Below are 24425 nucleotides of genomic sequence, written 5' to 3'. Positions count from 1 at the left end.
GAAATCTACAAAATCATCACTTTTTACCAAGATTCAACGGCTGAATTGCAAGAAAACAGCAGAATTCTGCACGAAATCATCAAAATTCTTACAGAAAACCGCATATTTCGATGCAAAACGACGATTTCTCGCCGATTTTCGTTGTATTCTGGCTTGAATTCGCAAAGAAGAGCACGAAATCTACAAAATCATAACTTTTTACCAAGATTGAACGGCTGAATTGCAAGAAAACAGCAGAATTCTGCACGAAATCATCAAAATTCTTACAGAAAACCGCATATTTCGATGCAAAACGACGATTTCTCGCCGATTTTCGTTGTTTTCTTTCATGAATTTGCAAAGAAGAGCACGAAATCTACAAAATCATGACTTTTTACCTAGATTCAACGGCTGAATTGCAAGAAAACAGCAGAATTCTGCACGAAATCATCAAAATTCTTAGAGAAAACCGCATATTTCGATGCAAAACGACGATTTCTCGCTGATTTTCGTTGTTTTCTATCTTGAATTCGCAAAGAAGAGCACAAAATCTACAAAATCATGACTTTTTACCAAGATTCAACGGCTGAATTGCAAGAAAACAGCAGAATTCTGCACGAAATCGTCAAAATTCTTAGAGAAAACCGCATATTTCGATGCAAAACGACGATTTCTCGCCGATTTTCGTTGTTTTCTGGGTTGAATTCGCAAAGAAGAGCACGAAATCTACAAAATCATTATTTTTTACCAAGATTCAACGGCTGAATTGCAGGAAAACAGCAGAATTCTGCACGAAATCATCAAAATTCTTACAGAAAACCGCATTTTTCGATGCAAAACGACGATTTCTCGCCGATTTTCGTTGTTTTCTGGCTTGAATTTGCAAAGAAGACCACGAAATCTACAAAATCATTATTTTTTACCAAGATTCAACGGCTGAATTGCAGGAAAACAGCAGAATTCTGCACGAAATCATCAAAATTCTTACAGAAAACCGCATTTTTCGATGCAAAACGACGATTTCTCGCCGATTTTCGTTGTTTTCTGGCTTGAATTTGCAAAGAAGAGCACGAAATCTACAAAATCGTGACTTTTTACCAAGATTCAACGGCTGAATTGCAAGAAAACAGCAGAATTCTGCACGAAATCATCAAAATTCTTACAGAAAACCGCATTTTTCGATGCAAAACGACGATTTCTCGCCGATTTTCGTTGTTTTCTGGCTTGAATTCGCAAAGAAGAGCACGAAATCTACAAAATCATGACTTTTTACCAAGATTCAACGGCTGAATTGCAAGAAAACAGCAGAATTCTGCACGAAATCATCAAAATTCTTACAGAAAACCGCATATTTCGATGCAAAACAACGATTTCTCGCCGATTTTCGTTGTTTTCTGGCTTGAATTCGCAAAGAAGAGCACGAAATCTACAAAATTATCACTTTTTACCAAGATTCTACGGCTGAATTGCAAGAAAACAGCAGAATTCTGCACGAAATCATCAAAATTCTTACAGAAAACCGCATATTTCGATGCAAAACGACGATTTCTCGCCGATTTTCGTTGTTTTCTGGCTTGAATTCGCAAAGAAGAGCACGAAATCTCCAAAATCATGACTTTTTACCAAGACTCAACGGCTGAATTGCAAGAAAACAGCAGAATTCTGCACGAAATCATCAAAATTCTTAGAGAAAACTGCATATTTCGATGCAAAACAACGATTTCTCGCCGATTTTCGTTGTTTTCTATCTTGAATTTGCCAAGAAGAGCACGAAATCTACAAAATCATGACTTTTTACCTAGATTCAACGGCTGAATTGCAAGAAAACAGCAGAATTCTGCACGAAATCATCAAAATTCTTACAGAAAACCGCATATTTCGATGCAAAACGACGATTTCTCGCCGATTTTCGTTGTATTCTGGCTTGAATTCGCAAAGAAGAGAACGAAATCTACAAAATCATGACTTTTCACCAAGATTCAACGGCTGAATTGCAAGAAAACAGCAGAATTCTGCACAAAATCATCAAAATTCTTACAGAAAACCGCATATTTCGATGCAAAACGACGATTTCTCGCCGATCTTCGTCGTTTTCAGGCATGAATTTGCAAAGAAGAGCACGAAATCTACAAAATCATGACTTTTTACCAAGATTCAACGGCTGAATTGCAAGAAAACAGCAGAATTCTGCACGAAATCATCAAAATTCTTACAGAAAACCGCATATTTCGATGCAAAACGACGATTTCTCGCCGATTTTCGTTGTATTCTGGCTTGAATTCGCAAAGAAGAGAACGAAATCTACAAAATCATGACTTTTCACCAAGATTCAACGGCTGAATTGCAAGAAAACAGCAGAATTCTGCACGAAATCATCAAAATTCTTACAGAAAACCGCATATTTCGATGCAAAACAACGATTATTCGCCGATTTTTGTTGTTTTCTATCTTGAATTTGCCAAGAAGAGCACAAAATCTACAAAATCATGACTTTTTACCTAGATTCAACGGCTGAATTGCAAGAAAACAGCAGAATTCTGCACGAAATCATCAAAATTCTTACAGAAAACCGCATATTTCGATGCAAAACGACGATTTCTCGCCGATTTTCGTTGTATTCTGGCTTGAATTCGCAAAGAAGAGAACGAAATCTACAAAATCATGACTTTTCACCAAGATTCAACGGCTGAATTGCAAGAAAACAGCAGAATTCTGCACAAAATCATCAAAATTCTTACAGAAAACCGCATATTTCGATGCAAAACGACGATTTCTCGCCGATCTTCGTCGTTTTCTGGCATGAATTTGCAAAGAAGAGCACGAAATCTACAAAATCATGACTTTTTACCAAGATTCAACGGCTGAATTGCAAGAAAACAGCAGAATTCTGCACGAAATCATCAAAATTCTTAGAGAAAACCGCATATTTCGATGCAAAACGACGATTTCTCGCTGATTTTTGTTGTTTTCTATCTTGAATTCGCAAAGAGCACGAAATCTACAAAATCATGACTTTTTACCAAGATTCAACGGCTGAATTGCAAGAAAACAGCAAAATTCTGCACGAAATCGTCAAAATTCTTAGAGAAAACCGCATATTTCGATTCAAAACGACGATTTCTCGAAAATTTTCGTTGTTTTCTGGCTTGAATTCGCAAAGAAGAGCACGAAATCTACAAAATCATCACTTTTTACCAAGATTCAACGGCTGAATTGCAAGAAAACAGCAGAATTCTGCACGAAATCATCAAAATTCTTACAGAAAACCGCATATTTCGATGCAAAACGACGATTTCTCGCCGATTTTCGTTGTATTCTGGCTTGAATTCGCAAAGAAGAGCACGAAATCTACAAAATCATAACTTTTTACCAAGATTCAACGGCTGAATTGCAAGAAAACAGCAGAATTCTGCACGAAATCATCAAAATTCTTAGAGAAAACCGCATATTTCGATGCAAAACGACGATTTCTCGCTGATTTTCGTTGTTTTCTATCTTGAATTCGCAAAGAAGAGCACAAAATCTACAAAATCATGACTTTTTACCAAGATTCAACGGCTGAATTGCAAGAAAACAGCAGAATTCTGCACGAAATCGTCAAAATTCTTAGAGAAAACCGCATATTTCGATGCAAAACGACGATTTCTCGCCGATTTTCGTTGTTTTCTGGGTTGAATTCGCAAAGAAGAGCACGAAATCTACAAAATCATTATTTTTTACCAAGATTCAACGGCTGAATTGCAGGAAAACAGCAGAATTCTGCACGAAATCATCAAAATTCTTACAGAAAACCGCATTTTTCGATGCAAAACGACGATTTCTCGCCGATTTTCGTTGTTTTCTGGCTTGAATTTGCAAAGAAGACCACGAAATCTACAAAATCATTATTTTTTACCAAGATTCAACGGCTGAATTGCAGGAAAACAGCAGAATTCTGCACGAAATCATCAAAATTCTTACAGAAAACCGCATTTTTCGATGCAAAACGACGATTTCTCGCCGATTTTCGTTGTTTTCTGGCTTGAATTTGCAAAGAAGAGCACGAAATCTACAAAATCATGATTTTTTACCTAGATTCAACGGCTGAATTGCAAGAAAACAGCAGAATTCTGCACGAAATCATCAAAATTCTAACAGAAAACCGCATATTTCGATGCAAAACAACGATTTCTCGCCGATTTTCGTTGTTTTCTATCTTGAATTCGCAAAGAGCACGAAATCTACAAAATCATGACTTTTTACCTAGATTCAACAGCTGAATTGCAAGAAAACAGCAGAATTCTGCACGAAATCATCAAAATTCTTACAGAAAACCGCATATTTCGATGCAAAACGACGATTTCTCGCCGATTTTCGTTGTTTTCTGGCTTGAATTTGCAAAGAAGAGCACGAAATCTTCAAAATCATAACTTTTTACCAAGATTCAACGGCTGAATTTCCAGAAAACAGCAGAATTCTGCACGAAATCATCAAAATTCTTTCAGAAAACCGCATATTTTGATGCAAAACGACGATTTCTCGCCGATCTTCGTTGTTTTCTGGCATGAATTTGCAAAGAAGAGCACGAAATCTACAAAATCATGACTTTTTACCAAGATTCAACGGCTGAATTGCAAGAAAACAGCAGAATTCTGCACGAAATCGTCAAAATTCTTAGAGAAAACCGCATATTTCGATGCAAAACGACGATTTCTCTCCGATTTTCGTTGTTTTCTGGCTTGAATTCGCAAAGAAGACCACGAAATGTACAAAATCATCACTTTTTACCAAGATTCAACGGCTGAATTGCAAGAAAACAGCAGAATTCTGCACGAAATCATCAAAATTCTTAGAGAAAACCGCATATTTCGATGCAAAACGACGATTTCTCGCCGATTTTCGTTGTTTTCTGGCTTGAATTCGCAAAGAAGAGCACGAAATCTACAAAATCATCACTTTTTACCAAGATTCAACGGCTGAATTGCATGAAAACAGCAGAATTCTGCACGAAATCATCAAAATTCTTAGAGAAAACTGCATATTTCGATGCAAAACAGCGATTTCTCGCCGATTTACGTTGTTTTCTATCTTGAATTCGCCAAGAAGAGCACGAAATCTACAAAATCATGACTTTTTACCTAGATTCAACGGCTGAATTGCAAGAAAACAGCAGAATTCTGCACGAAATCATCAAAATTCTTACAGAAAACCGCATATTTCGATGCAAAACGACGATTTCTCGCCGATTTTCGTTGTTTTCTGGCATGAATTCGCAAAGAAGAGCACGAAATCTACAAAATCATGACTTTTTACCAAGATTCAACGGCTGAATTGCAAGAAAACAGCAGAATTCTGCACGAAATCATCAAAATTCTTACAGAAAACCGCATATTTCGATGCAAAACGACGATTTCTCGCCGATTTTCGTTGTTTTCTGGCTTGAATTCGCAAAGAAGAGCACGAAATCTACAAAATCATGACTTTTTACCAAGATTCAACGGCTTAATTGCAAGAAAACAGCAGGATTCTGCACGAAATCATCAAAATTCTTAGAGAAAACTGCATATTTCGATGCAAAACAACGATTTCTCGCCGATTTTCGTTGTTTTCTATCTTGAATTTGCCAAGAAGAGCACGAAATCTACAAAATCATGACTTTTTACATAGATTCAACGGCTGAATTGCAAGAAAACAGCAGAATTCTGCACGAAATCATCAAAATTCTTACAGAAAACCGCATATTTCGATGCAAAACAACGATTTCTCGCCGATTTTCGTTGTTTTCTATCTTGAATTCGCCAAGAAGAGCACGAAATCTACAAAATCATGACTTTTTACCTAGATTCAACGGTTGAATTGCAAGAAAACTGCAGAATTCTGCACGAAATCATCAAAATTTTTACAGAAAACCGCATATTTCGATGCAAAACGACGATTTCTCGCCTATTTCCGTTGTTTTCTGGCTTGAATTCGCAAAGAAGAGCACGAAATCTACAAAACCATGACTTTTTACCAAGACTCAACGGCTGAATTGCAAGAAAACAGCAGAATTCTGCACGAAATCGTCAAAATTCTTAGAGAAAACCGCATATTTCGATGCAAAACGACGATTTCTCGCCGATTTTCGTTGTTTTCTGGCTTGAATTTGCACAGAAGAGCACGAAATCTACAAAATCATCACATTTTACCAAGATTCAACGGCTGAATTGCAAGAAAACAGCAGAATTCTGCACGAAATCATCAAAATTCTTAGAGAAAACCGCATATTTCGATGCAAAACGACGATTTCTCGCCGATTTTCGTTGTTGTCTGGCTTGAATTTGCAAAGAAGAGCACAAAATTTACAAAATCATCACTTTTTACCAAGATTCAACAGCTGAATTGCATGAAAACAGCAGAATTCTGCACGAAATCATCAAAATTCTTAGAGAAAACTGCATATTTCGATGCAAAACAACGATTTCTCGCCGATTTTCGTTGTTTTCTATCTTGGATTCGCAAAGAAGAGCACAAAATCTACAAAATCATGACTTTTTGCCAAGATTCAACGGCTGAATTGCAAGAAAACAGCAGAATTCTGCACGAAATCGTCAAAATTCTTAGAGAAAACCGCATATTTGGATGCAAAACGACGATTTCTCGCCAATTTTCGTTGTTTTCTGGCTTGAATTCGCAAAGAAGAGCACGAAATCTACAAAATCAAGACTTTTTACCTAGATTCAACCGCTGAATTGCAAGAAAACAGCAGAATTCTGCACGAAATCATCAAAATTCTTAGAGAAAACCGCATATTTCGATGCAAAACGACGATTTCTCGCTGATTTTCGTTGTTTTCTATCTTGAATTCGCAAAGAAGAGCACAAAATCTACAAAATCATGACTTTTTACCAAGATTCAACGGCTGAATTGCAAGAAAACAGCAGAATTCTGCACGAAATCGTCAAAATTCTTAGAGAAAACCGCATATTTCGATGCAAAACGACGATTTCTCGCCAATTTTCGTTGTTTTCTGGCTTGAATTCGCAAAGAAGAGCACAAAATCTACAAAATCATTATTTTTTACCAAGATTCAACGGCTGAATTGCAGGAAAACAGCAGAATTCTGCACGAAATCATCAAAATTCTTACAGAAAACCGCATTTTTCGATGCAAAACGACGATTTCTCGCCGATTTTCGTTGTTTTCTGGCTTGAATTTGCAAAGAAGAGCACGAAATCTACAAAATCGTGACTTTTTACCAAGATTCAATGGCTGAATTGCAAGAAAACAGCAGAATTCTGCACGAAATCATCAAAATTCTTACAGAAAACCGCATATTTCGATGCAAAACAACGATTTCTCGCCGATTTTCGTTGTTTTCTGGCTTGAATTCGCAAAGAAGAGCACGAAATCTACAAAATTATCACTTTTTACCAAGATTCTTCGGCTGAATTGCAAGAAAACAGCAGAATTCTGCACGAAATCATCAAAATTCTTACAGAAAACCGCATATTTCGATGCAAAACGACGATTTCTCGCCGATTTTCGTTGTTTTCTGGCTTGAATTCGCAAAGAAGAGCACGAAATCTACAAAATCATGACTTATTACCAAGACTCAACGGCTGAATTGCAAGAAAACAGCAGAATTCTGCACGAAATCATCAAAATTCTTAGAGAAAACTGCATATTTCGATGCAAAACAACGATTTCTCGCCGATTTTCGTTGTTTTCTATCTTGAATTTGCCAAGAAGAGCACGAAATCTACAAAATCATGACTTTTTACCTAGATTCAACGGCTGAATTGCAAGAAAACAGCAGAATTCAGCACGAAATCATCAAAATTCTTACAGAAAACCGCATATTTCGATGCAAAACGACGATTTCTCGCCGATTTTCGTTGTTTTCTCCCTTGAATTTGCACAGAAGAGCACGAAATCTACAAAATCATCACATTTTACCAAGATTCAACGGCTGAATTGCAAGAAAACAGCAGAATTCTGCACGAAATCATCAAAATTCTTAGAGAAAACCGCATATTTCGATGCAAAACGACGATTTCTCGCCGATTTTCGTTGTTTTCTGGCTTCAATTTGCAAAGAAGAGCACGAAATTTACAAAATCATCACTTTTTACCAAGATTCAACGGCTGAATTGCATGAAAACAGCAGAATTCTGCACGAAATCATCAAAATTCTTAGAGAAAACTGCAGATTTCGATGCAAAACAACGATTTCTCGCCGATTTTCGTTGTTTTCTATCTTGAATTCGCAAAGAAGAGCACAAAATCTACAAAATCATGACTTTTTACCAAGATTCAACGGCTGAATTGCAAGAAAACAGCAGAATTCTGCACGAAATCGTCAAAATTCTTAGAGAAAACCGCATATTTCGATGCAAAACGACGATTTCTCGCCAATTTTCGTTGTTTTCTGGCTTGAATTCGCAAAGAAGAGCACGAAATCTACAAAATCATGACTTTTTACCTAGATTCAACCGCTGAATTGCAAGAAAACAGCAGAATTCTGCACGAAATCATCAAAATTCTTAGAGAAAACCGCATATTTCGATGCAAAACGACGATTTCTCGCTGATTTTCGTTGTTTTCTATCTTGAATTCGCAAAGAAGAGCACAAAATCTACAAAATCATGACTTTTTACCAAGATTCAACAGCTGAATTGCAAGAAAACAGCAGAATTCTGCACGAAATCGTCAAAATTCTTAGAGAAAACCGCATATTTCGATGCAAAACGACGATTTCTCGCCAATTTTCCAGAATTCTGCACGAAATCGTCAAAATTCTTAGAGAAAACCGCATATTTCGATGCAAAACGACGATTTCTCGCCGATTTTCGTTGCTTTCTGGCTTGAATTCGCAAAGAAGAGCACAAAATCTACAAAATCATCACTTTTTACCAAGATTCAACGGCTGAATTGCAAGAAAACAGCAGAATTCTGCACGAAATCATCAAAATTCTTAGAGAAAACCGCATATTTCGATGCAAAACGACGATTTCTCGCCGATTTTCGTTGTTTTCTGGCTTGAATTCGAAAAGAAGAGCACGAAATCTACAAAATCATGACTTTTTACCAAGATTCAACGGCTGAATTGCATGAAAACAGCAGAATTCTGCACGAAATCATCAAAATTCTTAGAGAAAACTGCATATTTCGATGCAAAACAACGATTTCTCGCCGATTTTCGTTATTTTCTATCTTAAATTCGCCAAGAAGAGCACGAAATCTACAAAATCATGACTTTTTACCTAGATTCAACGGCTGAATTGCAAGAAAACAGCAGAATTCTGCACGAAATCATCAAAATTCTTACAGAAAACCGCATATTTCGATGCAAAACAACGATTTCTCGCCGATTTTCGTTGTTTTCTATCTTGAATTCGCCAAGAAGAGCACGAAATCTACAAAATCATGACTTTTTACCTAGATTCAACGGCTGAATTGCAAGAAAACAGCAGAATTCTCCACGAAATCATCAAAATTCTTACAGAAAACCGCATATTTCGATGCAAAACGACGATTTCTCGCCGATTTTCGTTGTTTTCTGGCTTGAATTCGCAAAGAAGAGCACGAAATCTACAAAATCATGACTTTTTACCAAGATTCAACGGCTGAATTGCAAGAAAACAGCAGAATTCTGCACGAAATCATCAAAATTCTTAGAGAAAACCGCATATTTCGATGCAAAACGACGATTTCTCGCTGATTTTCGTTGTTTTCTATCTTGAATTCGCAAAGAAGAGCACAAAATCTACAAAATCATGACTTTTTACCAAGATTCAACGGCTGAATTGCAAGAAAACAGCAGAATTCTGCTCGAAATCGTCAAAATTCTTAGAGAAAACCGCATATTTCGATGCAAAACGACGATTTCTCGCCGATCTTCGTTGTTTTCTGGCATGAATTTGCAAAGAAGAGCACGAAATCTACAAAATCATGACTTTTTACCAAGATTCAACGGCTGAATTGCAAGAAAACAGCAGAATTCTGCACGAAATCATCAAAATTCTTAGAGAAAACCGCATATTTCGATGCAAAACGACGATTTATCGCTGATTTTCGTTGTTTTCTATCTTGAATTCGCAAAGAAGAGCACGAAATCTACAAAATCATGACTTTTTACCAAGATTCAACGGCTGAATTGCAAGAAAACAGCAGAATTCTGCACGAAATCATCAAAATTCTTAGAGAAAACTGCATATTTCGATGCAAAACAACGATTTTTCGCCGATTTTCGTTATTTTCTATCTTGAATTCGCCAAGAAGAGCACAAAATCTACAAAATCATGACTTTTTACCTAGATTCAACAGCTGAATTGCAAGAAAACAGCAGAATTCTGCACGAAATCATCAAAATTCTTACAGAAAACCGCATATTTCGATGCAAAACAACGATTTCTCGCCGATTTTCGTTGTTTTCTATCTTGAATTCGCCAAGAAGAGCACGAAATCTACAAAATCATGACCTTTTACCTAGATTCAACGGCTGAATTGCAAGAAAACAGCAGAATTCTGCACGAAATCATCAAAATTCTTAGAGAAAACCGCATATTTCGATGCAAAACGACGATTTCTCGCTGATTTTCGTTGTTTTCTATCTTGAATTCGCAAAATAGAGCACAAAATCTACAAAATCATGACTTTTTACCAAGATTCAACGGCTGAATTGCAAGAAAACAGCAGAATTCTGCACGAAATCGTCAAAATTCTTAGAGAAAACCGCATATTTCGATGCAAAACGACGATTTCTCGCCGATTTTCGTTGTTTTCTGGCTTGAATTCGCAAAGAAGAGCACGAAATCTACAAAATCATTACTTTTTACCAAGATTCAACGGCTGAATTGCAAGAAAACAGCCGAATTCTGCACCAAATCATCAAAATTCTAACAGAAAACCGCATTTTTCGATGCAAAACGACGATTTCTCGCCGATTTTCGTTGTTTTCTGGCTTGAATTCGCAAAGAAGAGCACGAAATCTACAAAATCATGATTTTTTACCAAGATTCAACGGCTGAATTGCAAGAAAACAGCAGAATTCTGCACGAAATCATCAAAATTCTTACAGAAAACCGCATTTTTCGATGCAAAACGACGATTTCTCGCCGATTTTCGTTGTTTTCTGGCTTGAATTCGCAAAGAAGAGCACGAAATCTACAAAATCATGACTTTTTACCAAGATTCAACGGCTGAATTGCAAGAAAACAGCAGAATTCTGCACGAAATCATCAAAATTCTTACAGAAAACCGCATATTTCGATGCAAAACAACGATTTCTCGCCGATTTTCGTTGTTTTCTGGCTTGAATTCGCAAAGAAGAGCACGAAATCTATAAAATCATCACTTTTTACCAAGATTCTACGGCTGAATTGCAAGAAAACAGCAGAATTCTGCACGAAATCATCAAAATTCTTACAGAAAACCGCATATTTCGATGCAAAACGACGATTTCTCGTCGATTTTCGTTGTTTTCTGGCTTGAAATCGCAAAGAAGAGCACGAAATCTACAAAATCATTACTTTTTACCAAGATTCAACGGCTGAATTGCAAGAAAACAGCAGAATTCTGCACGAAATCATCAAAATTCTTACAGAAAACCGCATATTTCGATGCAAAACAACGATTTCTCGCCGATTTTCGTTGTTTTCTGGCTTGAATTCGCAAAGAAGAGCACGAAATCTATAAAATCATGACTTTTTACCAAGATTCAACGGCTGAATTGCAAGAAAACAGCAGAATTCTGCACGAAATCATCAAAATTCTTACAGAAAACCGCATTTTTCGATGCAAAACGACGATTTCTCGCCGATTTTCGTTGTTTTCTGGCTTGAATTCGCAAAGAAGAGCACGAAATCTACAAAATCATGACTTTTTACCAAGATTCAACGGCTGAATTGCAAGAAAACAGCAGAATTCTGCACGAAATCATCAAAATTCTTACAGAAAACCGCATTTTTCGATGCAAAACGACGATTTCTCGCCGATTTTCGTTGTTTTCTATCTTGACTTTGCCAAGAAGAGCACGAAATCTACAAAATCATGACTTTTACCAAGATTCAACGGCTGCATTGCAAGAAAACAGCAGAATTCTGCACGAAATCATCAAAATTCTTAGAGAAAACCGCATATTTCGATGCAAAACGACGATTTCTCGCTGATTTTCGTTGTTTTCTATCTTGAATTCGCAAAGAGCACGAAGTCTACAAAATCATGACTTTTTACCAAGATTCAACGGCTGAATTGCAAGAAAACAGCAGAATTCTTTCTGCACGAAATCATCAAAATTCTTAGAGAAAACTGCATATTTCGATGCAAAACAACGATTTCTCGCCGATTTTCGTTGTTTTCTATCTTGAATTTGCCAAGAAGAGCACGAAATCTACAAAATCATGACTTTTTACATAGATTCAACGGCTGAATTGCAAGAAAACAGCAGAATTCTGCACGAAATCGACAAAATTCTTAGAGAAAACCGCATATTTCGATGCAAAACGACGATTTCTCGCCGATTTTCGTTGTTTTCTGGCTTGAATTCGCAAAGAAGAGCACGAAATCTACAAAATCATCACTTTTTACCAAGATTCAACGGCTGAATTGCAAGAAAACAGCAGAATTCTGCACGAAATCATCAAAATTCTTACAGAAAACCGCATATTTCGATGCAAATCGACGATTTCTCGCCGATTTTCGTTGTATTCTGGCTTGAATTCGCAAAGAAGAGCACGAAATCTACAAAATCATGACTTTTTACCAAGATTCAACGGCTGAATTGCAAGAAAACAGCAGAATTCTGCACGAAATCATCAAAACTCTTACAGAAAACCGCATATTTCGATGCAAAACGACGATTTCTCGCCGATTTTCGTTGTTTTCTGGCTTGAATTTGCAAAGAAGAGCACGAAATCTACAAAATCATGACTTTTTACATAGACTCAACGGCTGAATTGCAAGAAAACAGCAGAATTCTGCACGAAATCATCAAAATTCTTACAGAAAACCGCATATTTCGATGCAAAACAACGATTTCTCGCCGATTTTCGTTGTTTTCTATCTTGAATTCGCCAAGAAGAGCACGAAATCTACAAAATCATGACTTTTTACCAAGATTCAACGGCTGAATTGCAAGAAAACAGCAGAATTCTGCACGAAATCGACAAAATTCTTAGAGAAAACCGCATATTTCGATGCAAAACGACGATTTCTCGCCGATTTTCGTTGTTTTCTGGCTTGAATTCGCAAAGAAGAGCACGTAATCTACAAAATCATCACTTTTTACCAAGATTCAACGGCTGAATTGCAAGAAAACAGCAGAATTCTGCACGAAATCATCAAAATTCTTACAGAAAACCGCATATTTCGATGCAAATCGACGATTTCTCGCCGATTTTCGTTGTATTCTGGCTTGAATTCGCAAAGAAGAGCACGAAATCTACAAAATCATGACATTTTACCTAGATTCAACAGCTGAATTGCAAGAAAACAGCAGAATTCTGCACGAAATCATCAAAATTCTTACAGAAAACCGCATATTTCGATGCAAAACGACGATTTCTCGCCGATTTTCGTTGTTTTTTGGCTTGAATTCGCAAAGAAGAGCACGAAATCTACAAAATCATCACTTTTTACCAAGATTCTACGGCTGAATTGCAAGAAAACAGCAGAATTCTGCACGAAATCATCAAAATTCTTACAGAAAACCGCATATTTCGATGCAAAACGACGATTTCTCGCCGATTTTCGTTGTTTTCTGGCTTGAATTCGCAAAGAAGAGCACGAAATCTACAAAATCATGACTTTTTACATAGATTCAACGGCTGAATTGCAAGAAAACAGCAGAATTCTGCACGAAATCATCAAAATTCTTACGGAAAACCGCATATTTCGATGCAAAACAACGATTTCTCGCCGATTTTCGTTGTTTTCTATCTTGAATTCGCCAAGAAGAGCACGAAATCTACAAAATCATGACATTTTACCTAGATTCAACGGCTGAATTGCAAGAAAACAGCAGAATTCTGCACGAAATCATCAAAATTCTTACAGAAAACCGCAAATTTCGATGCAAAACGACGATTTCTCGCCGATTTTCGTTGTTTTTTGGCTTGAATTCGCAAAGAAGAGCACGAAATCTACAAAATCATGACTTTTTACCAAGATTCTACGGCTGAATTGCAAGAAAACAGCAGAATTCTGCACGAAATCATCAAAATTCTTACAGAAAACCGCATATTTCGATGCAAAACGACGATTTCTCGCCGATTTTCGTTGTTTTCTGGCTTGAATTCGCAAAGAAGAGCACGAAATCTACAAAATCATGACTTTTTACATAGATTCAACGACTGAATTGCAAGAAAACAGCAGAATTCTGCACGAAATCATCAAAATTCTTACAGAAAACCGCATATTTCGATGCAAAACAACGATTTCTCGCCGATTTTCGTTGTTTTCTATCTTGAATTTGCCAAGAAGAGCACGAAATCTACAAAATCATGACATTTTAGCTAGATTCAACCGCTGAATTGCAAGAAAACAGCAGAATTCTGCACGAAATCATCAAAATTCTTACAGAAAACCGCATATTTCGATGCAAAACGACGATTTCTCGCCGATTTTCGTTGTTTTTTGGCTTGAATTCGCAAAGAAGAGCACGAAATCTACAAAATCATGACTTTTTACCAAGATTCAACGGCTGAATTGCAAGAAAACAGCAGAATTCTGCACGAAATCATCAAAATTCTTACAGAAAACCGCATTTTTCGATGCAAAACGACGATTTCTCGCCGATTTTCGTTGTTTTCTATCTTGACTTTGCCAAGAAGAGCACGAAATCTACAAAATCATGACTTTTACCAAGATTCAACGGCTGCATTGCAAGAAAACAGCAGAATTCTGCACGAAATCATCAAAATTCTTAGAGAAAACCGCATATTTCGATGCAAAACGACGATTTCTCGCTGATTTTCGTTGTTTTCTATCTTGAATTCGCAAAGAGCACGAAGTCTACAAAATCATGACTTTTTACCAAGATTCAACGGCTGAATTGCAAGAAAACAGCAGAATTCTGCACGAAATCATCAAAATTCTTAGAGAAAACTGCATATTTCGATGCAAAACAACGATTTCTCGCCGATTTTCGTTGTTTTCTATCTTGAATTTGCCAAGAAGAGCACGAAATCTACAAAATCATGACTTTTTACATAGATTCAACGGCTGAATTGCAAGAAAACAGCAGAATTCTGCACGAAATCGACAAAATTCTTAGAGAAAACCGCATATTTCGATGCAAAACGACGATTTCTCGCCGATTTTCGTTGTTTTCTGGCTTGAATTCGCAAAGAAGAGCACGAAATCTACAAAATCATCACTTTTTACCAAGATTCAACGGCTGAATTGCAAGAAAACAGCAGAATTCTGCACGAAATCATCAAAATTCTTACAGAAAACCGCATATTTCGATGCAAATCGACGATTTCTCGCCGATTTTCGTTGTATTCTGGCTTGAATTCGCAAAGAAGAGCACGAAATCTACAAAATCATGACTTTTTACCAAGATTCAACGGCTGAATTGCAAGAAAACAGCAGAATTCTGCACGAAATCATCAAAATTCTTACAGAAAACCGCATATTTCGATGCAAAACAACGATTTCTCGTCGATTTTCGTTGTTTTCTGGCTTGAATTCGCAAAGAAGAGCACGAAATCTACAAAATCATCACTTTTTACCAAGATTCTACGGCTGAATTGCAAGAAAACAGCAGAATTCTGCACGAAATCATCAAAACTCTTACAGAAAACCGCATATTTCGATGCAAAACGACGATTTCTCGTCGATTTTCGTTGTTTTCTGGCTTGAATTTGCAAAGAAGAGCACGAAATCTACAAAATCATGACTTTTTACATAGATTCAACGGCTGAATTGCAAGAAAACAGCAGAATTCTGCACGAAATCATCAAAATTCTTACAGAAAACCGCATATTTCGATGCAAAACAACGATTTCTCGCCGATTTTCGTTGTTTTCTATCTTGAATTCGCCAAGAAGAGCACGAAATCTACAAAATCATGACATTTTACCTAGATTCAACGGCTGAATTGCAAGAAAACAGCAGAATTCTGCACGAAATCATCAAAATTCTTACAGAAAACCGCATATTTCGATGCAAAACGACGATTTCTCGCCGATTTTCGTTGTTTTTTGGCTTGAATTCGCAAAGAAGAGCACGAAATCTACAAAATCATCACTTTTTACCAAGATTCTACGGCTGAATTGCAAGAAAACAGCAGAATTCTGCACGAAATCATCAAAATTCTTACAGAAAACCGCATATTTCGATGCAAAACGACGATTTCTCGCCGATTTTCGTTGTTTTCTGGCTTGAATTCGCAAAGAAGAGCACGAAATCTACAAAATCATGACTTTTTACATAGATTCAACGGCTGAATTGCAAGAAAACAGCAGAATTCTGCACGAAATCATCAAAATTCTTACGGAAAACCGCATATTTCGATGCAAAACAACGATTTCTCGCCGATTTTCGTTGTTTTATATCTTGAATTCACCAAGAAGAGCACGAAATCTACAAAATCATGACATTTTACCTAGATTCAACGGCTGAATTGCAAGAAAACAGCAGAATTCGGCACGAAATCATCAAAATTCTTACAGAAAACCGCAAATTTCGATGCAAAACGACGATTTCTCGCCGATTTTCGTTGTTTTTTGGCTTGAATTCGCAAAGAAGAGCACGAAATCTACAAAATCATGACTTTTTACCAAGATTCTACGGCTGAATTGCAAGAAAACAGCAGAATTCTGCACGAAATCATCAAAATTCTTACAGAAAACCGCATATTTCGATGCAAATCGACGATTTCTCGCCGATTTTCGTTGTATTCTGGCTTGAATTCGCAAAGAAGAGCACGAAATCTACAAAATCATGACTTTTTACCAAGATTCAACGGCTGAATTGCAAGAAAACAGCAGAATTATGCACGAAATCATCAAAATTCTAACAGAAAACCGCATATTTCGAAGCAAAACAACGATTTCTCGCCGATTTTCGTTGTTTTCTGGTTTGAATTCGCAAAGAAGAGCACGAAATCTACAAAATCATCACTTTTTACCAAGATTCAACGGCTGAATTGCAAGAAAACAGCAGAATTCTGCACGAAATCATCAAAATTCTAACAGAAAACCGCATTTTTCGATGCAAAACGACGATTTCTCGCCGATTTTCATTGTTTTCTGGCTTGAATTCGCAAAGAAGAGCACGAAATCTACAAAATCATGACTTTTTACCAAGATTCAACGGCTGAATTGCAAGAAAACAGCAGAATTATGCACGAAATCATCAAAATTCTAACAGAAAACCGCATATTTCGATGCAAAACAACGATTTCTCGCCGATTTTCGTTGTTTTCTGGTTTGAATTCGCAAAGAAGAGCACGAAATCTACAAAATCATCACTTTTTACCAAGATTCTACGGCTGAATTGCAAGAAAACAGCAGAATTCTGCACGAAATCATCAAAATTCTTACAGAAAACCGCATATTTCGATGCAAAACAACGATTTCTCGCCGATTTTCGTTGTTTTCTATCTTGAATTCGCCAAGAAGAGCACGAAATCTACAAAATCATCACTTTTTACCAAGATTCAACGGCTGAATTGCAAGAAAACAGCAGAATTCTGCACGAAATCATCAAAATTCTTACAGAAAACCGCATATTTCGATGCAAATCGACGATTTCTCGCCGATTTTCGTTGTATTCTGGCTTGAATTCGCAAAGAAGAGCACGAAATCTACAAAATCATGACTCTTTACCAAGATTCAACGGCTGAATTGCAAGAAAACAGCAGAATTCTGCACGAAATCATCAAAATTCTTACAGAAAACCGCATTTTTCGATGCAAAACGACGATTTCTCGCCGATTTTCATTGTTTTCTGGCTTGAATTCGCAAAGAAGAGCACGAAATCTACAAAATCATGACTTTTTACCAAGATTCAACGGCTGAATTGCAAGAAAACAGCAGAATTATGCACGAAATCATCAAAATTCTAACAGAAAACCGCATATTTCGATGCAAAACAACGATTTCTCGCCGATTTTCGTTGTTTTCTGGTTTGAATTCGCAAAGAAGAGCACGAAATCTACAAAATCATCACTTTTTACCAAGATTCTACGGCTGAATTGCAAGAAAACAGCAGAATTCTGCACGAAATCATCAAAATTCTTACAGAAAACCGCATATTTCGATGCAAAACAACGATTTCTCGCCGATTTTCGTTGTTTTCTGGTTTGAATTCGCAAAGAAGAGCACGAAATCTACAAAATCATGACTTTTTACCAAGATTCAACGGCTGAATTGCAAGAAATCAGCAGAATTCTGCACGAAATCGTCAAAATTCTTACAGAAAACCGCATTTTTCGATGCAAAACAACGATTTCTCGCCGATTTTCGTTGTTTTCTATCTTGAATTCGCCAAGAAGAGCACGAAATTTACAAAATCATCACTTTTTACCAAGATTCAACGGCTGAATTGCAAGAAAACAGCAGAATTCTGCACGAAATCATCAAAATTCTTACAGAAAACCGCATATTTCGATGCAAAACAACGATTTCTCGCCGATTTTCGTTGTTTTCTGGTTTGAATTCGCAAAGAAGAGCACGAAATCTACAAAATCATCACTTTTTACCAAGATTCTACGGCTGAATTGCAAGAAAACAGCAGAATTCTGCACGAAATCATCAAAATTCTTACAGAAAACCGCATATTTCGATGCAAAACAACGATTTCTCGCCGATTTTCGTTGTTTTCTATCTTGAATTCGCCAAGAAGAGCACGAAATCTACAAAATCATCACTTTTTACCAAGATTCAACGGCTGAATTGCAAGAAAACAGCAGAATTCTGCACGAAATCATCAAAATTCTTACAGAAAACCGCATATTTCGATGCAAATCGACGATTTCTCGCCGATTTTCGTTGTATTCTGGCTTGAATTCGCAAAGAAGAGCACGAAATCTACAAAATCATGACTCTTTACCAAGATTCAACGGCTGAATTGCAAGAAAACAGCAGAATTCTGCACGAAATCATCAAAATTCTTACAGAAAACCGCATTTTTCGATGCAAAACGACGATTTCTCGCCGATTTTCATTGTTTTCTGGCTTGAATTCGCAAAGAAGAGCACGAAATCTACAAAATCATGACTTTTTACCAAGATTCAACGGCTGAATTGCAAGAAAACAGCAGAATTATGCACGAAATCATCAAAATTCTAACAGAAAACCGCATATTTCGATGCAAAACAACGATTTCTCGCCGATTTTCGTTGTTTTCTGGTTTGAATTCGCAAAGAAGAGCACGAAATCTACAAAATCATCACTTTTTACCAAGATTCTACGGCTGAATTGCAAGAAAACAGCAGAATTCTGCACGAAATCATCAAAATTCTTACAGAAAACCGCATATTTCGATGCAAAACAACGATTTCTCGCCGATTTTCGTTGTTTTCTGGTTTGAATTCGCAAAGAAGAGCACGAAATCTACAAAATCATGACTTTTTACCAAGATTCAACGGCTGAATTGCAAGAAATCAGCAGAATTCTGCACGAAATCGTCAAAATTCTTAGAGAAAACCGCATATTTCGATGCAAAACGACGATTTCTCGCCGATTTTCGTTGTTTTCTGGCTTGAATTCGCAAAGAAGAGCACGAAATCTACAAAATCATCACTTTTTACCAAGATTCAACGGCTGAATTGCAAGAAAACAGCAGAATTCTGCACGAAATCATCAAAATTCTTACAGAAAACCGCATATTTCGATGCAAAACAACGATTTCTCTCCGATTTTCGTTGTTTTCTGGCTTGAATTCGCAAAGAAGAGCACGAAATCTACAAAATCATGACTTTTTACCAAGATTCAACAGCTGAATTGCAAGAAAACCGCAGAATTCTGCACGAAATCATCAAAATTCTTACAGAAAACCGCATTTTTCGATGCAAAACAACGATTTCTCGCCGATTTTCGTTGTTTTCTATCTTGAATTCGCCAAGAAGAGCACGAAATCTACAAAATCATCACTTTTTACCAAGATTCAACGGCTGAATTGCAAGAAAACAGCAGAATTCTGCACGAAATCATCAAAATTCTTACAGAAAACCGCATATTTCGATGCAAATCGACGATTTCTCGCCGATTTTCGTTGTATTCTGGCTTGAATTCGCAAAGAAGAGCACGAAATCTACAAAATCATGACTTTTTACCAAGATTCAACGGCTGAATTGCAAGAAAACAGCAGAATTATGCACGAAATCATCAAAATTCTTACAGAAAACCGCATATTTCGATGCAAAACAACGATTTCTCGCCGATTTTCGTTGTTTTCTGGTTTGAATTCGCAAAGAAGAGCACGAAATCTACAAAATCATCTCTTTTTACCAAGATTCTACGGCTGAATTGCAAGAAAACAGCAGAATTCTGCACGAAATCATCAAAATTCTTACAGAAAACCGCATATTTCGATGCAAAACAACGATTTCTCGCCGATTTTCGTTGTTTTCTATCTTGAATTCGCCAAGAAGAGCACGAAATCTACAAAATCATCACTTTTTACCAAGATTCAACGGCTGAATTGCAAGAAAACAGCAGAATTCTGCACGAAATCATCAAAATTCTTACAGAAAACCGCATATTTCGATGCAAATCGACAATTTCTCGCCGATTTTCGTTGTATTCTGGCTTGAATTCGCAAAGAAGAGCACGAAATCTACAAAATCATGACTCTTTACCAAGATTCAACGGCTGAATTGCAAGAAAACAGCAGAATTTTGCACGAAATCATCAAAATTCTTACAGAAAACCGCATTTTTCGATGCAAAACGACGATTTCTCGCCGATTTTCATTGTTTTCTGGCTTGAATTCGCAAAGAAGAGCACGAAATCTACAAAATCATGACTTTTTACCAAGATTCAACGGCTGAATTGCAAGAAAACAGCAGAATTCTGCACGAAATCATCAAAATTCTTAGAGAAAACCGCATATTTCGATGCAAAACGACGATTTCTCGCCGATTTTCGTTGTTTTCTGGCTTGAATTCGCAAAGAAGAGCACGAAATCTACAAAATCATGATTTTTACTAAGATTCAACGGCTGAATTGCAAGAAAACAGCAGAATTCTGCACGAAATCATCAAAATTCTTAGAGAAAACTGCATATTTCGATGCAAAACAACGATTTCTCGCCGATTTTCGTTGTTTTCTATCTTGAATTTGCCAAGAAGAGCACAAAATCTACAAAATCATGACTTTTTAACGAAAATCAGCGAGAAATCGTCGTTTCGCATCGAAATATGCGGTTTTCTGTAAGAATTTTGATGTTTTCGTGCAGAATTTTGCTGTTTTCTTGCAATTCAGCCGTTGAATCTTGGTAAAAAGTCATGATTTTGTAGATTTCGTGCTCTTCTTTGTGAATTCAAGCCAGAAAACAACGAAAATCGGCGAGAAATCGTCGTTTTGCATCGAAATATGCGGTTTTCTGTAAGAATTTTGATGATTTCGTGCAGAATTCTGCTGTTTTCTTGCAATTCAGCCGTTGAATCTTGGTAAAAATTCATGATTTTGTAGATTTCGTGCTCTTCTTTGCGAATTCAAGCCAGAAAACAACGAGAATCGGCGAGAAATCGTCGTTTTGCATCGAAATATGCGGTTTTCTGTAAGAATTTTGATGATTTCGTGCAGAATTCTGCTGTTTTCTTGCAATTCAGCCGTTGAATCTTGGTTAAAAGTCATGATTTTGTAGATTTCGTGCTCTTCTTTGCAAATTCAAGCCAAGAAAACAACGAAAATCGGCGAGAAATCGTCGTTTTGCATCGTAATATGCGGTTTTCTGTAAGAATTTTGATGATTTCGTGCAGAATTCTGCTGTTTTCTTGCAATTCAGCCGTTGAATCTTGGTAATAAGTCATGATTTTGTAGATTTCGTGCTCTTCTTTGCAAATTCAAGCCAGAAAACAACGAAAATCGGCGAGAAATCGTCGTTTTGCATCGAAATATGCGGTTTTCTGTAAGAATTTTGATGATTTCGTGCAGAATTCTGCTGTTTTCTTGCAATTCAGCCGTTGAATCTTGGTAAAAAGTCATGATTTTGTAGATTTCGTGCTCTTCTTTGCGAATTCAAGCCAAAAAACAACGAGAATCGGCGAGAAATCGTCGTTTTGCATCGAAATATGCGGTTTTCTGTAAGAATTTTGATGATTTCGTGCAGAATTCTGCTGTTTTCTTGCAATTCAGCCGTTGAATCTTGGTTAAAAGTCATGATTTTGTAGATTTCGTGCTCTTCTTTGCAAATTCAAGCCAGAAAACAACGAAAATCGGCGAGAAATCGTCGTTTTGCATCGAAATATGCGGTTTTCTGTAAGAATTTTGATGATTTCGTGCAGAATTCTGCTGTTTTCTTGCAATTCAGCCGTTGAATCTTGGTAAAAAGTCATGATTTTGTAGATTTCGTGCTCTTCTTTGCGAATTCAAGCCAGAAAACAACAAAAGTCGGCGAGAAATCGTCGCTTTGCATCGAAATATGCGGTTTTCTGTAAGAATTTTGATGATTTCGTGCAGAATTCTGCTGTTTTCTTGCATTCAGCCGTTGAATCTTGGTAAAAAGTGATGATTTTGTAGATTTCGTGCTCTTCTTTGTAAATTCAAGCCAGAAAACAACGAAAATCGGCGAGAAATCGTCGTTTTGCATCGAAATATGCGGTTTTCTGTAAGAATTTTGATGATTTCGTGCAGAATTCTGCTGTTTTCTTGCAATGCAGCCGTTGAATCTTGGTAAAAAGTGATGATTTTGTAGATTTCGTGCTCTTCTTTGCGAATTCAAGCCAGAAAACAACGAAAATCGGCGAGAAATCGTCGTTTTGCATCGAAATATGCGGTTTTCTGTAAGAATTTTGATGTTTTCATGCAGAATTTTGCTGTTTTCTTGCAATTCAGCCGTTGAATCTTGGTAAAAAGTCATGATTTTGTAGATTTCGTGCTCTTCTTTGTGAATTCAAACCAGAAAACAACGAAAATCGGCGAGAAATCGTCGTTTTGCATCGAAATATGCGGTTTTCTGTAAGAATTTTGATGATTTCGTGCAGAATTCTGCTGTTTTCTTGCAATTCAGCCGATGAATCTTGGTAAAATGTCATGATTTTGTAGATTTCGTGCTCTTCTTTGCGAATTCAAGCCAGAAAACAACGAGAATCGGCGAGAAATCGTCGTTTTGCATCGAAATATGCGGTTTTCTGTAAGAATTTTGATGATTTCGTGCAGAATTCTGCTGTTTTCTTGCAATTCAGCCGTTGAATCTTGGTTAAAAGTCATGATTTTGTAGATTTCGTGCTCTTCTTTGCCAATTCAAGCCAGAAAACAACGAAAATCGGCGAGAAATCGTCGTTTTGCATCGAAATATGCGGTTTTCTGTAAGAATTTTGATGATTTCGTGCAGAATTCTGCTGTTTTCTTGCAATTCAGCCGTTGAATCTTGGTAAAAAGTCATGATTTTGTAGATTTCGTGCTCTTCTTTGCGAATTCAAGCCAGAAAACAACGAAAATCGGCGAGAAATCGTCGTTTTGCATCGAAATATGCGGTTTTCTCTAAGAATTTTGATGATTTCGTGCAGAATCCTGCTGTTTTCTTGCAATTCAGCCGTTGAATCTTGGTAAAAAGTCATGATTTTGTAGATTTCGTGCTCTTCTTTGCGAATTCAAGCCAGAAAACAACAAAAATCGGCGAGAAATCGTCGTTTTGCATCGAAATATGCGGTTTTCTCTAAGAATTTTGATGATTTCGTGCAGAATTCTGCTGTTTTCTTGCAGTTCAGCCGTTGAATCTTGGTAAAAAGTGATGATTTAATAGATTTCGTGCTCTTCTTTGCGAATTCAAGCCAGAAAACAACGAAAATCGGCGAGAAATCGTTGTTTTGCATCGAAATATGCGGTTTTCTCTAAGAATTTTGATGATTTCGTGCAGAATTCTGCTGTTTTCTTGCAATTCAGCCGTTGAATCTTGGTAAAAAGTCATGATTTTGTAGATTTTGTGCTCTTCTTTGCGAATTCAAGCCAGAAAACAACGAAAATCGGCGAAAAATCGTCGTTTTGCATCGAAATATGCGGTTTTCTGTAAGAATTTTGATGATTTCGTGCAGAATTCTGCTGTTTTTTTGCAATTCAGCTGTTGAATCTTGGTAAAAAGTCATGATTTTGTAGATTTCGTGCTCTTCTTTGCGAATTCAAGCCCGAAAACAACGAAAATCGGCGAGAAATCGTCGTTTTGCATCGAAATATGCGGTTTCTGTGAGAATTTTGATGATTTCGTGCAGAATTCTGCTGTTTTCTTGCAATTCAGCCGTTGAATCTTGGTAAAAAGTGATGATTTTGTAGATTTCGTCCTCTTCTTTGCAAATTCAAGCCAGAAAACAACGAA

Source organism: Gnatocerus cornutus, unplaced genomic scaffold (genome assembly GCF_029298725.1).
Source record: "Gnatocerus cornutus isolate USDA-ARS CGAHR unplaced genomic scaffold, icGnaCorn1.1 ctg00000028.1, whole genome shotgun sequence".
Classification (NCBI taxonomy): Eukaryota; Metazoa; Arthropoda; class Insecta; order Coleoptera; family Tenebrionidae; genus Gnatocerus; species Gnatocerus cornutus.
Note: the sequence above shows the minus strand (reverse complement) of the source record.